This window comes from Otolemur garnettii, unplaced genomic scaffold (genome assembly GCF_000181295.1).
Source record: "Otolemur garnettii isolate 467f Iridium unplaced genomic scaffold, OtoGar3 scaffold00039, whole genome shotgun sequence".
Lineage (NCBI taxonomy): Eukaryota > Metazoa > Chordata > Mammalia > Primates > Galagidae > Otolemur > Otolemur garnettii.
In genome coordinates, this window is record NW_003852434.1 from 5,067,653 (window position 1) to 5,086,134 (window position 18,482).

The window sequence follows — 18,482 nt, forward strand, 5'->3', positions numbered from 1 at the left end:
TCCCAGCAGTGTGGCAGAGTGCCGGTTTTCCCACAGCATCGCCAAGAGAGTCTATTGTGGAGCTTTTGAATTTTTGCCAGTGTCAAGGGCAAGGAAATAGTATTTCAGTGTAGCCTGAATGCACATTTTCTTACTAATCTGAGTGCAGCTTGACATCTTTTCAGATCTGTAAGAGCCATACATCAATAGGAGTTGTCTCTATGTCTTTTTTAGTTTGTTTTTCGGTAGGATTTTTTGGTCTGTCTTTTTCTTGTTTGTTAAGCTCTATTTGGAGCATTAGCTCTTTATATGAAACATATTGCAAATATTTTCTCCTGCCTTTCTCATTTGTCTTTTGACTTTGCTCATGGCGGTTTTGCCATTCAAACTTTTTTTACTTTTATGTAGTCAAATTTATTAATGATTTCTGTTATTACCCTGACATTTTCAGTCACATTTAGAAAACATAATGAGTGTGAAATGAATTTCCTATGTTTAATAGACCAGAGGGATGGGAATAATTCTCTTCCTGTCTATTTATCACTGTCGCACAACCTGATAGCTTAAACCGTGAACTAGATAATCTGCCATTTTAAATATTTTGTTGCAGAAAATTTCAAATATCCATAACATTAGTACTCATGTATTGATCATTTACTTTTAGTAATTATCAGTTCTTTTAAAACTCCCACACCAAATGGCCTAGATTATAGGTTTTGGGTTATTGTGAACTATCCCTGTGAAGGGTGAAGTTCGGAGTGGCCCAGTTGCCTTTGGCCAACCGGCCTCCTAAGCTCCTAGGCTTCTTTTCAGTGGTCTTGGTGTCAGATCTGACCTCTTTTAAGCTTCTGTAACTTCTCCATTTCTATAAATAAGAAGTTTGTAGAAAAAAATGAGAAACTAATAATGTTGCCATGAATCAGTGGAATAATCAGACTTGGCTGATTGATGCTTAAAGTTGTTTCTTATTTCAGGTCAAGGTAAATACAGTTCCATGGTTCAATGTTTAATTAGACTAGAATCAGCAAATATCTTTTTTTTTTTGGCCAGGGCTGGGTTTAAACCTGCCACCTCCGATATATGGGGCTGGTGCCCTACTCCTTTGAGCCACAGGTGCCATTTATCAGCAAACATCTTTTATCAATAGGTCTGAAAAGACAATTTGCAGGTACTTTCTAGCCAGAATCTAACTACCACATAGAAAATCCTCAAAAATTCTAATTTGTTTAATGGAATTTTCTATATACTGCATTAGTTTTAAACTGAAATTACATTGCTTTTATTTGATGGTTTCCATATAAATTGTTTTATTAATCCAGTGTATTTCCAGTTATTAAGAATCCATGATTAATTTCTGCAAATGACTAGATATCACAAAGCTGTGGAATTTTTCATTTTATTTTCAGGGTCTGTGTTCTGTTTGAAACAACATTTTTGACAACACTTGAACACAGTTGAAGTTAGAGTTTTAGGATAGCTTTTCCCTCCTTAGTAGAAGCTGATCGGTTACTTGCTAGCAGTCATGTGCTGAGAATTGCAGTATTCTTAAGAAATTACTTTCACCAGGGGCAGCAAGGAAAATCAGTCAGGGAATTCTTTGCCTAATGATTTTAAGTCATTTGCATAAATAAAGTCCACATTTGGTTTCTTTTTTTCCTTGAGAACAGTAGTGGTAGTGGTCATGGCATGACAGAATGCTTTCTGACAAGAAGTGGGCAGATAGGACTGGCCTGATCACGGGGAGACTTTGCCGCCCAGGCCTGTAGTCATAGTTTACCCTGGGCCCTTCTCCTGTGAACTGCCAAGATGCACAAAAGGTTACCTTTTGCTTGTTTTTTGCCTTTCTCAATTGTCATTTTTATGTTCTTCTGTTGTTAATTTATGATGTTGTTCTTCTTTTTTTGTTCACAAAAAAAGATAGTTTTTAATAGTTATTTAGCATAATGTTAGAAAATGACCTTTTTATGATCTGACCCCTAAATGCATGGCACAGCTATACTTTTGTGGAACAGAAGCATCAAATGTAATTTCAGGGTTAAGTTTAATATAAAACAGAAGTTCTTTATTAGTTAGTGGGAAATAGTAGCATTCTTCATTAGAAAACAACAGGATAGCTAATTGTTTTTTTGCCACTTTGCCAGAAACATGTGACACATTGTTGAGTGTGTACAGGTCCATGAGTGTATAATTAAGACCTTTTTTCAGTTCCTGTTAATTGAGGTCTGTACACTTAAAGTTTCTACTACCTAGAGGTTCTACAGTTTTGATCATTAAAAATTTGAGTGCACATATTTTTCTCTTGGGAGTCTCATTTTTAAACTGGATGAAAGAGAATTCTAGGTGTGGAAATAGAAACAAAGTAAAAATAGACAACTAAAGATCTCAAGCATGCAGTAAACTTGGCTTTTATTTCCATGAAGTGTTTGTGAATTTAGCTTGGCTGGAATGCCAACTTCTTGCTATAAAAGCAAAAATCTTTTGGGCTCATTTCTAGGCTGCTTTCTCCTTTAGTACGGCTGTGGAATCGGCTGTGGAATCGGTTGTTCCATTGTAATATTGGATACATAGTTGGAAGGGAATACTGCATCAGCTTAGGTTGGTCTAAAAGCTTTGTTATGATAAACTTTCGATGTAATTAAATTCATTTTCAGGATAATATTCAATCTTAAATGCTTTATTCTTTTAATTATAAGAGAGACATCACCTAAAAATAGCCATTTTAACAATATTTAAGTATAAAATTCACTGGCATTATATATGTTCAGAATGTTGTACTTGGTATAACCATTATGCACTAATTCCAGGACTTTTTCAACATCCCAAACTTAAACTCTGTACCCATTAGGCCAGGCGTCCTCAAACTACGGCCCGCAGGCCACATGCAGCCCACCTAGGGTATTTATCTGGCCCGCCGGGTGTTTTTGCCACTGCTGCCTGTCCTGCTTAGCAGCTGACTTGTCCCGGGGCCCACAGTCCGGCCCTCCAACGGTCTGAGGGACAGTGAATTGGCCCCCTGCTTTAAAAGTTTGAGGACCCCTGCATTAGGCAATATTTTCCCATTCTCCTCTCTCCTGGCCACTGGCCACCTCAATTCTATTTTCCGTCTCTATGAATTTGCCTATTCTAGATATTTCATATAAGTGCAATTATATAATACTTGTGCTTTTATGATGTGGCCTTTTAAACTTAGTATAATATTTTCAAGGTTCATTCATGTTGCTGCGTGTGTAAGAGCTTCATTCCTGGCCAGGTGCGGTGCTTTGCACCTGTAATCCCAGTACTTTGGGGAGGCCAAGATAAGAGTATTACTTGAGGCCAGGAGTTCAAGACTAGCCTGAGTAATATAGTGAGTCCCTGCCTTTACAAGAAAAAAAAAAAAAAGAACTTGATTCCTATTTATGTCAGAATAATGTCCCAGTGGATGTATAGACCTTATTTTCTTATCCATTCATTTGTTGAATACCTGGGTTATTTCCATCTTTTGCTCTTGTGAAAACTGCTGCTAAGAACTTCAGCATACAAGTATTCATATGTGTCTCTGCTTTCAGTGAATTTGAAAACAATTGCTGAGTTACGTGTAACTCTTAAGCTTGACTTTTTGCGGGACCACCAAACTTACTTTCCACAGTGGCTGCCCATTTTGCGTCCCACCAGCAATAGGTATACACGGGGGTTCTAGCTCCTCCACATCCTCACCGGCACTTACTATTTTTCATTTTTTAATATTAGACATCCCAGTGGGTTTTAAGTGGTATTTCTTTGTGACTTTGATTTGTATTTCCCTAATGACTAATGATGTGAGCATTTTTCCCACATACAAGTTGGCCCTTGAACAACATGCATGCTAATCCCCATGCAGTTGAAAATCTGTATATCACTTTTGATATTGCACAAACGTACCTATTAATAGCCCACTTTTGACCAGATGACATAAAGAGTTGATTAACGTGTGTTTGTTATATATACTGTAATCTTACAATAAAGAGAGCTAGATAAAAGAAAAAGTTATTAGAAAATATAAGGAAGAGAAAATATATTGACAATCTATTAAGTGGCAGTAGATCATCTAATCTTCGTCATTGCTGCATTCATATTAAATAGGCTGAGGCAGAAGGAGAGGAGGGGTTGGTTGATCTTGCTATCCCAGGGGTGGCAGGAGCCAGGACAGGCAAGCACACTTAGTGTAACTTTATAGAAAGACATCGTAATTGCTGTCTGGCTTATTTTTTCATCTTTCTAAAAAGGTTTGTAGCGCTAGTTCTTTCTCCCTTGCTTGCTTTAGTTCAGTGTCCTTGTCATAGAAGGGCACGTGTTGTAGAAGTCAGAAGCAGTCTGGAACAATCCGAATGCTTCTGCCGGTTGCCTACTGTGGATTTGTTTTCTGGGATTGCTGCTTCTGTCTCCTTCCTCCTTGTCTGGCACTGATTCAGAAGCTCTCACCTTCATCCAGATGTCTTCTGTTAATTTGTCTTATGTGGGTTTATTAGCTCTTGAACTTCTCCAGAATCTACGAAATTCTTTATCTCAACAACAACAAAATCCTTCACCTCCTTTTTGTTGTCATGTCCACATCTGTTTTATGGTTTCCTTGATTGGTGCTGTGTGAATCCTGTGAAGTCATGCAGAACATCTGGACATAGTTTTCTCCCTCAGGAATTTGTTTTGAGCTTCATGGCTTCACAGCTTTTTCTATAGCGGTGCGCTCATCTTCGGTGATGTAATCCTTCTAAGATATTTCATGATGTTCCATCAGGGTTTTCTTCCATAGCCTTGACCATTCTTTCCATACATTACAATGTGTAATGTTAAAGATCCTGTGATCCAGCCTAGATCTAGAATTAGAGATTTTGTTTTTTTGGGGGGAGGGGTGAAGTAGACCTTCAATGTTGAACTTGAGGTTAGAGGCATTGTCCAGTATCAAAAATACTTTTCAAAGGCAGTCCCTACTGGCAAGATACTTCCTGATTTTAAGGACAAAACATTGCTGGAACCAATCCAGAAAGGTCTTGTTTCAGGTTTTCTTGTACAAGGAAAAGAATAGCGTCTGGTGTTTTATCTTTTCCTCTTAGGGCTTGTGTGTTGGAAGCTTTAGAATAGATAAGGGCAGTCCTGATCATAAACCCAAGGTATTTGCAAAAAACTGTAGAGTTATCTTACCCCATCCTGCCTTCAGTCTCTTCTCTTACTTACTAATAAATGTTCTTTGTGGCACTTTGTCCCCAGAATAGTGTACTTTCATCTGCATTTAAAATCTGTTTGGGTTGATACTCTTTCTCCTTAATGATTTTCTTTTTTTTTTTTTTTTGAGACAGAGTCTTACTTTGTCACCCTCGGTGGAGTTTCATGGCATCATAGCTCACACCAACCTCAAACTATTGGGCTCAAGGGTAGCTGGGACTAACAGGCACCTGCCACAGCACCTGGCTATTTTTTAGAGACAGAGTCTCGCATTTGCTCAGGTTGGTCTCTAGCCTGTGAGCTCAGGCCATCCACCCACTGCAGCCTCCCAGAGTGCTAGGATAAGCCACCACGCCTGGCCCATTTAATGATTTTCTTTTTCTTTTTTTTTTTCTTGCCAGTATACTGATGAAGAATCAGTCATTTTCTTAATTTCATCTGGAATTTGTGTACTGCCTCTTGGTCAGCAGAAACTGTTGTCCTGTTATCCTCCTTCAACATTTTTGAAGCTATACTTCTTTCTAAAATTATTAAATCATCCTTTACTGGCATTAAGTTTTCCAGCTTTAGCTCTTTCACCTTCCCTTTGCTTTTGATTGTCACATAATTACTTCATTTTCCATTTTTCATATTAGAAACTCTAGATATGGCCGAGTGTGGTGGCTCACGCCTGTTGTCCCAGCACTGTGGGAGGCCGAGGCGGGTGGATCACCTGTGCTCAGAGGTTCGAGACCAGTTGAAGACCTGCCTGAGGCAGAGTGAGCCAGAGTGAGACCCCGTCTCTACAACAGCAACAACAAGACAACCGGACCTTGTGATCCCAGCTACATGGGGGGCAAGAGAACATACAGGAGGAAGAAGTTAAAAAAAAATAAAATAAAAAATAAAAATAAAAACTTCAAAAAGTAAGATAAGTTGAAATAAAAATTAAAAAAAAAAGAATCTCTAGATATGCCTTTTTTGTAGCAATACTGTACCCACATAAAGCTGCATTATCAATATGAGACAAAAAGCTATTTAACAAAAGGTGCAAAAGATGGCGTCATGAATTTCCTTTCTTTCTTTGTTTTTTTTTTCTTCTGCTGGTTTCATTTGTCTTGGAATGGTGGGGATTAGCACCTGCAGACCTCCAGGTGTGGTGCGTTATCAAGCGATTTAGCCTTCCTTGAGACATCATGGCTGTTCTTTGTGTCTTGGGAGCACCTTTAGCATCACTGAAGTGGGTCCCATGGTATTATTCACAGTTTACAGTATTGCACTAAATACAATGAAAAAGATACGCATGAATAGAGATCACTTTTTACAGTCATATGCAACTTACCAGAGAGAGGAGCTGCTCACACAGAGATGATTAGCTCACACAGTATTTTAAATGGATACTCACAACACTTGAGCTCATCGCAGTGGCAACAGGAAGTGGCTGAGAAATTGTTAACAGCAGCGCATTATGTACTGTAATTAGTTTTATGTACTTGTGCCCTAACACTGCAGCTTTAGTTTACATTTCTTGTGACAGCAAGTGTCACCGTGTATGGTCTGTGTTTGTGTGCATAAGCTTTGACAAATGTTAATATTTTATAATAGAAAATATTATATATTTTATGGTAGAAAATGATACAGTGGACTAATATCTGCATATGATATTGTAAATTCATGACATACCTGAATTTTTTTAGTTTTTTCAGTAGGCTATGTGATTTCTCCATGAGTTTTTCCAAATTGTCTTGTATCTCCAAAAAACTTAAAATCCACATATGACTGCATCAACACAGTTTAAATCTGTGTTCAAACTGCAGCTCAAGAGTCAACTATTGGTGAAATCTGTATTCAAGTCCTTGGTCCATTTTCAAATTAGGTTGTTGATCTTTCTGTTGTTGACTTGTAGGGCTTCTTTATGTGTTTTGGATATTAAATCCTTATCAGGTATATGGTTTGCAAATATTGTCTCTCCTGGGAGTTGTTTTTCCACTCTATTGATGGTGCCCTTTGATATAGCATAGCCTTTAATTTTGATGAAGTCTAATTTATGTATTACTTTCATTTCTTGTGGTTTTGCTGTTATATTTAAGAAATATTTCAAGATTTGCCTACTTTCTTGTAAGAATTCTATAGTTTTCAGCTCTTAAAATTAGATCTGTAGTCCATTTTAAGTTAGATTTTGTAGAGAAATATCCAATTTTTCTAGAATCATTTTGCTACAGAAACTGCTTTTTCTCCCATTGACTAGTTTTGGCCCCTTGTTGAGAATTAATCGACCTTACATATGAGAGTTTTTTCTAGTCTCTCTGTCTTATTCTGTGGGTAAATATATCAGTACTATGCTGTGTTGTTGCCGTGTTAAATGTTTTATCTTAAATTGGCTATTTTATTACTTTTAGTATGTGCCTTTAAAAATGTTTATATATTTTTTCCTAGCCATTAGACTACCAGGGATAAAAATGTTTTAATGTGCAGTACACCTTGGTATCTGTGGCAGGTGGTTCTAGGATGTCTCTCAAGTAACAAAATCCATTGTACTCAAGTCTCTTTATAAAATGGCATGTTCATCCCAGGGATGCAAAGAGGACTCAACATACATAAATTTGTAAATGTGATTCCACACATAAACAGGAGTAAAAACAAAGATTATATGATCATCTCAGTAAAAGCAGAAAAAGCATTTGACAAAATACAGTACTTTTTCATGATAAAAACCCTTAAGAAACTAGGCATAAAAGGAACATATCTCAAAATTAAGAAGCTGTAGATGGTAAACCCAATAGCAGCATTATACTGAATGGGGTGGAATTAGAAGCATTCCCCTAAGAGCTAGAACAAGACAAGGATGCCCATCGTCAGCACTTCTGTTCAACCTAGTGCTGGAAGCCCTACCACAGCAATTAGGCAAGAGGCAGAAATGAGGGGTATTCAAGAGGAGGTCAAACTAGTGCTTTGTGCTAATGATTTGTTCTCAGTTATATTTAGTAAACCCCAAAGAGTCTGCCAAGAGACCCCTAGAATTGACAAATAAATTTAACAATGTCTTAGGTTATGAAATTAATGTACAGAAATCAGTAGCATTCCTATCCACTAGTAATAGTCAGTCTGAGAGTCAAATCAAAACTCAATACCATTCATAGTAGCCACAAAGAAAATAAAATACCTAGGAATATACTTAACCAAGGAGATGAAATATTTTTAAAAAGAGACCTATGAAACAATGGGGAAAGAAATGGCAGATGGTACAAACAAGTGGAAAAGCATACCATGCTCATGGATTGATAGCGTCAACATTGTCAAAATGTTTGTTATAGCCAAAGTGATTTACGAATTCAGTTCAATCCCCATGAAAATACTAACATTGTATTTCACAGATCTGGAAAAAATAATTTCATGCTTCGTTTGGAACCAGAAAAGAGCCAGATAACCAAAGCAATTGTAAGGAAAAGGAACAAATTGGGAGGCATCACTTTACTAGACCCTTAGCTATTCTATAAGACTATAGCAGAGCAGCATGGTATTGGTACAAAAATATAAACAGTCTGTTGGAACCAAGAGAAAACTCTGAACCACATACAGCCAACTGATCATTCACAAAGTGGATCATAATGTACACTGGGGAAAAAGAATCTCTATTCAAAAAATGGTGCTGGGACAGTTGGGATAGCCACATGAAGACGAATGAAGCAGGATCCCTATTACCATCCAAAAGATTTAATTCAAGATGTATAAATACTTAAATGTAAGGCATGAAATCATAAGAATTCTAGAAGAAAATGTTAGAAAAACTCTTCTAGATACTGGCTTAGGCAAAGGACTTGTGAAGAACATGCCAATGGCAATCATAGTAGCAATAATAAGAGAATTGGAATTGATTAAATTAAAAGGCTTTGCACAGACAAGGAACTAATCAACAGAGCACATAGACAACCTACAGAATGGGGGAAATATTCACAAGCTATACATTTGATAGAAGACTACTAACCAGCATCTACATAGAACTCACACAAACCATCAAGAGAAAGACAAACAGGCTCGGTGCCTGTGGCTCAAGTGGCTGAGGCACCAGCCACATACACCTAAGGTGTCGGGTTCGAATCCCCAGCCCAGGCCCGCCAAACAACATTGATGGCTGCAACCAAAAAATGGCCAGGCGTTGTGGCAGGCGCCTGTAGTCCCAGCTACTTGGGAGGCTGAGGCAGGAGACTTGCTTGAGCCCAGGATTTGGAGGTTGCTGTGAGCGTGATGCCATGGCACTCTACCCAGGGGGATAGCTTGAGGCTCCGTCTCAAAACAACAGCAACAAAAAAAAAAAAAAAAAAAAAAAGAGACAAACAGCCCCCTTAAAAAGTGGGTAAAATACATGAACAGAAGCTTTTCAAAAGAAGATAGACAAGTGGCCAGAAAACTTACCAAAAAAGCTCAATACCACTAATTATTAGGGAAATGCAAATTAAAACCACAATGAGGTATCACTTTACTCCTGTTAGAATGGCTTTTATGGAAAAGTTCAGCAACTTTCTATCTGTGCAAATAAAAAGAAATGCTTATACTCTACTTTGGGGACTGCAGATTAGGACAACCCTTACAAAAACCAGTATGGAAAGAACTACAAGTAGACCTACCTTTTGATCCAGCAATCCCATTACTGGATATTTACCCAAAGGAAAGGAAGTCATTTTAACAAAAAGACACCTAGGCTCGGCACCTGTGGCTCAAGTGGCTAAGGTGCCAGCCACGTACAGCTAAGCTGGCGGGTTCAAATCCAGCCCAGACCCGCCAAACAATAATGATGGCTGCAACCAAAAAAAATAGCCCGGCATTGTGGTGGGCGCGTGTAGTCCCAGCTACTTGGGAGGCAGAGGCAGGAGACTCACTTGAGCCCAGAAGTTGGAGGTTGCTATGAGCTTTGATGCCCAGGGGGACAGCTTGAGGCTCTGTCTCAAAAAAAAAAAAAAAGACACCTACACTCAAATGTTTATTGCAGTACAGTTCACAGTTGCCAAGATGTGGAATCAACCCAAGTGTGCTCGATTCATGAGTAAATTAACAAAATATGGTATATGTATGCCATGGAATAGTACTCAGCCATGCAGGACAGTGACTTAATGCCTTTTGTGACAATTTGGATGGAATAAACGTATGCACATCCTCCCATATAATTTAATTCATCTCTATCTCTAGATTACTTGTGATACCCAATGCAGTGTAAGAGCTGTGTCACCAGTGGTAGTGCTGTATTGTTTAGGGAATAATGACAAGAAAGAAAAAGTTGGCACATGTTCAGTACAGATGAATTTTTTTCCCTCATATTTCTGATTTGCTATTGATTGAACCCATGGATACCGGTGGATAACTATATCTCTTAAAATTTTCCTTTTAATATTTGAATTTAGTTGACTCCAAAATGAACTGCAAGTATTACATTTATTATGAATACTGATGGAGTTATATACAAGGAAAAAATGTTAAAACTAGCACACTTTTTATTATTGATACTGTAAATTTCTTTGGAAATTAGAAAAACATGAAGACAAAAACTGAAATTTTTTACTTGCTTCCAGACAGGATATATGAATAAGAAAGACTAAATCTTTATGCAGTCTACTAGGTGATGCTTTACTTTTATGTTAAATACTACTTTCATTTATTTCCAGAATTTATCTACTTACTGAAACTCCTCAAGAATTTTGTGAAAGAAGATACTGGTATTTCTTAAGGAACATTTTCACTAAGGAGCTAACAGTGACAAATTTGAATGACTATGTTTACATTCTTTTTATATTACAAATATCCAATTAATTTTTTATTCCTTCAGACTGCAACAAAGATTAAAAAATTAGGTGAACATCAGATACTATTTTCTTCTATGTTATTGACATGTGAATTTTTATTACTTTCTTCACAGTAGGTTTGTGCCCTTTTTTCCTTTTCCTATAAAATATTTTCCCCAATACTTTCATCATAGTTCTTAAATAAGTTATTTGATATTTAGAATTATAAAGTAGAAATAACTTATAACTAGAATTTTGAATTATCAATTAAATGCAAAAATCTCAAAGTACAATTCAGCTTTCTAAACATTTATTTTCAGGACGGGTGCAGTGTCTCACACCTGTAATCCTAGCACTTTGGGAGACTGAGACAGGTGGATTGCTTCACCTCAGGAGTTCGGGACCAGGCTGAGCAGGAACAAGACCCCATCTCTAAAAATAGCCAGGTGTTGTGGTGGGCGCCTGTAGTCCTAGCTACTCGGGAGGCTGAGGCAAGAGAATTGCTTGAGCCCAGAAGTTGAAGATTGCTGTGAGCTGGGATTCCATAGCACTCTACTGAGGGCAACAAAGTGAGACTCTGTCTCAAAAAATAAGAAAAAAAATTTGAATTAGTTAATTCTACTAAGAGATTAGTAGCTCCTTCCCCCAGTTACTCCCTTGTTTGCTCTCACTTTAGTAAGTCTCGTAGTTCTTAAAAAGTTATGTATTTGACAGTCTTGCTTTATCTGCATTCCCATGTAACTTTATATGTTATTTTGAAACAAATTCTATCTGTAAGTATTTCAGGGGTGTGTGTGTAGGTGTGTGTAGGCAAGACTACTAACATCATTGAAGCTGCGTGAATCCATTCAATAAACATCTTTTGAATGTTTACTACAGTCTGGATGCATTGGGCTCAGTGCGAGGAATAGAAAGATGTTTAAGACATGACCTTTAACTTCAAGTATCTCATATTGTAGCTTAGAGGCAGTTCTTAACATTAAAAATTTATAGACACTGAAGTCATAAAGAGTTTGATTTGGACCTTAGAAGAACAATAAGAGTGATTGAGACAAATAAGAACAATGAATTATATTCTGACATATCTGACTTAATACTTGAGGAGAGGTAATACAATATCTTCTTGGTCCTTTTATAAAAAAGAAATAAAAAATTATACTTGATTCCAGCAATAAAAAATGTTAGAATATGCACAGAGTTGGGTTTATTGGTTATAAATGACTATTGAGATTTTTGATTAGTAAATTAGAAAGATGCAAAACCATTTATGCCTTTATCATACTGGATTTATAGTTCTCTTTGGATGGTTGTTGATTTAAAATTCATTTTCATTTTTAGAATATGTTTGTAATTTTGTAAAATATAGAATGTATGCCAAGTAAAACTTTTATTTGTTCTGAATATTTTCATATTACTGTTTCCTTTTAAGGGTTCTCGTGCTTTTGATGACATTTAATCTTCAAATCTATCACAAAGTCCTGTCTTTATACCTTTTAAATCTCTGTTGATTCTCCTACTACTTTTTGTCCTTCTCGTTGCTGACATATTTCAGGGCGTCATCCTAACTTAAACTGGATGGCTATACTTTCTCAGTGATTATCCGCCTTCAGGAGGCTTCTTTGGAGCCTTTTTCTGTACTGAAGCAAGAGTCATCTGTGTAGAAAGCAAATCTGGGCTCGGCGCCTGTGGCTCAAGTGGCTAAGGCACCAGCCACGTACACCTAAGGTGGTAGGTTTGAATCCAACCTGGGCCCGCGAAAACAACAATGATGGCTGCAACAAAAAAATAGCTGGGTGTTGTGGCGGGCGCCTGTGGTCCCAGCTACTCGGGAGGCGGAGGCAGGAGACTCGCTTGAGCCTAGGAGTTGGAGGTTGCTGTGAGCTGTGATGCTATAGCACTCCACCCAGGGGGACAACTTGAGGCTCTGTCTCAAAAAAAAAAAAAGAAAGCAAATCTGATTTTCTTTTCTACTATTTAATTTTTTCAGTGTCTCCTTATCACCTTTAGAGAGAGCTCAGAGCATGCCATCTTATACCTTTCATTGCCAGACTGGCACTTAGATCTCCAGTTCTGTCATCTGCCGTCCTCTGCACTTGACTCCCTCCTCATTCCTTCCTCTCCCTTCTTCTTTGAAACCTGATATTGTGTGCTGGGTGTTCTAGTAGAGTCTTGTATTTATCTTTCTAGTGTACTTATGCTATAAAATAATGTATGTAAAATGTATGTATGTGATGATACAAAGTAGTCAGATTACATATAAATATAATTATTTAAGCTACATACCATATTCATAATTTTATTACAGCTCTTTCACTTAGATCTTGGAAATAGAATACAAAAGTCATTTCTTAAGTTCTTTATTGCCTATAAAATGAATCTACCACAAAATTCACTGCTCTGAGGCATATCACATGTCTTTAAAAAATGAAACATCTATTTGTGAGTTATGTTTACACACTTTTATTAAGAGAGAAAATCATAAATCTTTTCAACTTGTAGCTTAAAACAGTTTAAATTGTATAAAAATTAAAGTCTTTTTTATCTAATATGCCTAACTTGTTTATTCAAGAAAAATTTATATGCCAGGCATTTTCCTAGTTGATGAGTATGTTATCAGTGAAGAAAACAGACATATTCTGTTCACTCAGAGTTCATGATCTAGTGGACAGCAAGATGATAAACAAATAAGTTGATATTTGCCAATATTTATCAGTACTGTCTACAGAAGAAATGAAAAGCATCATGGGACATCTGAGGCACTTCTGCATTTTCAGAAAAGGCTTGTCCAGAGAGGTGACCTTGAAGCTGAGAAGTGAAGGGGCTGTCCTTGCCAGGACTCGCAGGAAAGAGGGAAGGCCCTGCAGTGTGAACAGTTGGTGTATGAGGAGTTGAAAGGATGCCTGGAGATGTCCAGGGGGAGAGAGGAATAAAGTCTCAGAGGTAGAAATGCATCAGATGATTGACTATGTGAGGGGCCATGGTAAAGAGTATGGCTTATTCAACACACTGAGAGCCTTTGAAGAGTTTTGAAGATATATATTACAGTGTCTGTTAACAAGCAAACAAAAAGTCACTTTGCCTGCCAAAAGGGAGAATAGATAAGAGAAAAAGTAGGAAAATAGTAAGGAGACTATTCTAGTAGTTCAGGTCAAAGATGATTGCAGTTTCATCTAACGTGACAGAGGGGGCCGGGTGTGGTGGCTCAAGCCTGTAAACCCAGCACTCTGGGAGGTGAATTGCCTGAGCTCATGGGTTAGAGTCCAGCCTGAGCCAGAGTGAGACCCTGTCTCTAAAAATAGCCAGGTGTCATGAAGGGCTCCTGTAGTGCCAGCTACTCGGGAGGCTAAGACTAGAGAATCACTTGAGCCCAAGAGTCTGAGGTTGCTGTGAGCTATGACAGCACGGCACCAGGGTGACAAAGTGAGACTCTCTCTCCCCCAACTAAATAAATAAATAAATGAAAATAAAGCAAGAGGAGACGAAAGGATGAATTTAAGATCTAATTTGTAGGTAGAACTAATGGGACTTAACATGGAGAGTGTGAGAGAAGAGAAAAGCAAGGACCATACTCGGGTTTGTGGCTTGAGCAGATAGGTAAATGGCAATAAAATCCATAAATGAGGCTGGAGAGCAGGGAGAAGGGAAGTTCAGAGTTTATTTTTGAACATGTTAATTTTGTGATGTCTGCAAATCAGTTATACAGGCCCAGAGCTTAGAAATTCGAGAGGAGGCAGGTACGTGGTGTTTAAAGTTGTAGAACGGAGAACCTTTTCAAGAGGATAACAGTCTTAGAAGCTGGCTTTTAGAGCCTGTTTGCCCAGGCCACATTCTTACTTACCTCATAAACTAACCACAGCCCAGAACTGTACAAACTGCAGCACAGAAAGTCTGTTCTTTTTATGTTGATATATATTAAAGACACATATGCCTTCTCTTCTGTTTTTTCTTTTTCACAAGGTAAGTAAGAATGTGGCCCAAGCAAACAAACTGTAAAAGCCAGAGTTTCTAGGGCTGTGCTCTTCCTAAAAAGGTTCTCCTCCATTCTGCAATTTTAAATACCATTTATATATTTCCTCCCATCTCCCTGAGCTCTGGGACTGTGTCAACTGATCACATCCTGACATCTTCCCTAGATGACTCAGACATCACAAAATTAACATGGTCAAAAATAAACTCTGGATTTCCCTTCTCTGCTGTGGTTTTAGGTGATAGATGGATACGGATCGATAGAGACATGTACCCCTTAAATATGTGTGTATAGCATAGTTTCTTAAATATCTGAAACTATTTTTTCCTTACTATTTTTGTCTTCAAAGAAGTTTTTTTTCCTTAAATAATGAAATTCTAAAATAAGGTTTGTTTTCAAATATTTTTTAAGCTAAACGAGTAAGACAATTAACAGTATTATAAAAATCATTTCTGTTCTTATGTCTTAAAGCCTTGTAATTATTAATGTGGAATTTTCAATTCCATACTGTTAATGTTCAGATATAAAATTAGACAATCTGACACTTTGAAGATAAAATGTTTGAATTTATAGGATTTGGTTCTAATTTTTTCTTTCTCACTCTCTTTCTCTCGTCTTCGTTCTTCTCTCCTCTCTCCTCCAAATAAAGTTACTCAAACAAGCTCTCTTTAGATGTTTTCTACTATGAAAAATGGTCTGAATTTCTTGATTAAATTATATATTCCCGGGTGGCGCCTGTGGCTCAAAGGAGTAGGGCGCTGGCCCCATATGCTGGAGGTGGCAGGTTCAAACCCAGCTCCGGCCAAAACCTGCAACAACAAAAAAGAAAAAAAATTACATATTTCCTGAAGTTTTCCTTTACCTTGAAATGTGTGACTTTGTGATAATAATACCAAAAGGAAAACATTTATTCTGCATATATTAGATTGAACCATAAAAATTACTAACACTTTACTCTTTTCTGACCTAACAGAATGGCAATTTCATTTGACTTGACATAATAGAAAGAACTTTTTCTAAAAATCTTTGTTTTTTTGTCATTTGATTTCAGTAGTTTGTCACTTTTATTCGTTGATTCCATGACATAATTAGCTCTTTTTATTTTTAAATCTTGTAATACTTATCTTCTGGGAGATTTTAAGGACTATAAATTGTTGGTTATGGAATACAAATGTGTCGTCTGTGATCCTAACAGTAAACCTGAAAGAGATAAATTATTTTTTATAAGTGGCAGAGCTGGGATTTGAACTCTTTTTATGACCTCATCTTGGAAGTCACATAGTGTCACTCCCAATATTTTATTTGTTAGAAGGGAGTCTCCTGTCAAGGGGGAATGCAGATACAGACTTTTCCTTTTGGAGATAGGAGTCTCAAAGAATTTGCTGACATTTTAAAATCACCACAGTGCTTGTGACTTTTGGATGTACTTTCTGTCATGATGAAAAGTTTATTTTGTGCTTTAAAAAGGTCCTTTATCTTTGATGTCCATGTAAATGATTTATAGGTGATTGGTGGTCACTCCTGAGTTCTCTATCTTCCAAATTTTAATTTGAGACATGGTGTACTAGTTATACACAATAAAAGCAAATAGTCTGAATGTTTTTGCTAATACAGACATCTCAATCTTATTCCAGTTTTTCATGTTTGATTTTTTAAAAATGATTTTATTGAATTTACAAAGTGCTTAACTAATTTATAAACTGTTTTTATTCTTGATTCTGTGAAAACACTAAACCCTACCTCTTGTTTTTTTCTGATAATTAGCCAGATTCACCTTTTGATTAATTCTTGGTGACAGTTTACAGACTGCTGATGGGCAATCTGCAGGTCTAGTTTCCTGAAAGAGAATTGCAAACCATGTACGGAGTGAAAACATATGTGGCACAGTCTCTCAGTGTATGCACAGAATAAGATGCCAGATTTTCTTGACAGCTTGGAGATGGTAAAGAGCTTTAAGAGCAGAGTGAAAAAACTTTAGTGTGTGAGAAGGGCTGACAACTGTGATACAAACCATGCCTTTATATTTATGGCTAATCTGGAGAGTAGAATGGAGGTTTTCTGAGATAACTTGAATTGCAGTATCTTGTCATGTGGTATGTCACATTTGACAGGGGAAATATTGCATTCAGGACTTTATATTCACCCTTGGATAACAACTTGTCAAAGTGTGCAGAAAAATCACAGAGAAAACTGAGATAGGTTATTGATTTAATGTCCGATAGTGAATCAATGATAAAAGCCAGGAATAAAACCCAAGATTATAGTGACCCAGATCATACTTTCTGATGTAATCTTCCTTGGCAAACTGTCAAATTCCTTGCCCTGAATTTTTAAGGACTATTTTCCTTGTTAGTTTGTTTTTCTTTAAGCTATCTACTATGATTTGAACGTGTCTTCTCTAAAATTCAAGTGTTGAAGCTTAGTGGCCATAGTGATAGTGTGTGATAGTGTATTAGTCTGTTTTATATTGCTTATAATGGAATACCTGAAACTGAGTAATTTATAAAGAAAAAGAATTTATTTTTCACAGTTTTGGAGGATGAGAAGTCCAAGGTCAAAGGTCCCCATCTGGCAAGGGCTCTTTTCTGATAGAAACTCTCTGTCGAGTCCCAGGGTGGCACAGGGTATCACAGGGCTGGGCACTGAGACTGCTACCTCAGATCTCACAATGTCACACCATTCCTACTCCCATGATAACCTAGCAATCTGTGAATGTATTAATTCGTCTGTAAGGGCATGACTTAATCACCTTTTTTCTTAATTTTTTTTTTTTAAGACAGGATGTCACTCTGTAGCCAGGGCTAGAGTACAGTGGTATAATCATAGCTAAGTATAACCTCAAACTCCTGGGTCCAAGCAGTCCTCTTGCCTTGGCCTTCCAACTACTGAGACCACAGGCATATGTCACCATGTATGGCTAGTTTTTAAAATTTTGTGTAGAGATGGGGTCTCATTGTGTTGCCCAGGCTGGTTCCGAGCTCCTGGCCTCCTGCGATCATGATCATCCCACCACACCCTCCCTAAGTGCTAATTATGAGCAACTGCACCCAGCTTAATCACCTTCTAAAGGCCCCACCTGTCAGTACTGCCCCACATTGGGGATTAAATTTCAACATGACTGACTTTATTTATTTATTGTTGGGGATTCATTGAGGGCATAAGAAACCAAGTTGCACTGATTGCATTTTTAGGTAAAGTCCCTCTTACAATCATGTCTTGCTCCCAAAAGGTGTGGCACACACCAGGACCCCATACCCCTCCCTCCTCCCCACGTTCTGTTCTTCCTTTCCCCCACCACTCCCTCTTTCTTTCTCTCTCTGCTGCTCCCCTCCCCCCACCACCGTGTCATTAATTGTCATTAGTTGTCCTCATATCAAAATTGAGTACATAGGATTCATGCTTCTCCATTCTTGTGATGCTTTACTAAGAATAATGTATTCCACTTCCATCTAGGTTAATACGAAGACTGTAAAGTCCCCAATTTTTTTTTAATGGCTGAATAGTATGGTGTACATATACCACAGCTTGTTAATCCATTCCTGGGTTGGTGGACATTTAGGCTATTTCCACATTTTGGCAATTGTAAATTGAGCTACAGTAAACAG

General features: G+C 37.5%; 1 protein-coding gene across 1 annotated transcript in view; it reads left to right on the forward strand.

Annotated features, from left to right (window-relative positions):
• The window catches only part of WDFY3 (WD repeat and FYVE domain containing 3), a 290,805-nt gene that overhangs the window by 40,338 nt on the left and 231,985 nt on the right, over nt 1–18,482 (forward strand). The window lies entirely within an intron of this gene.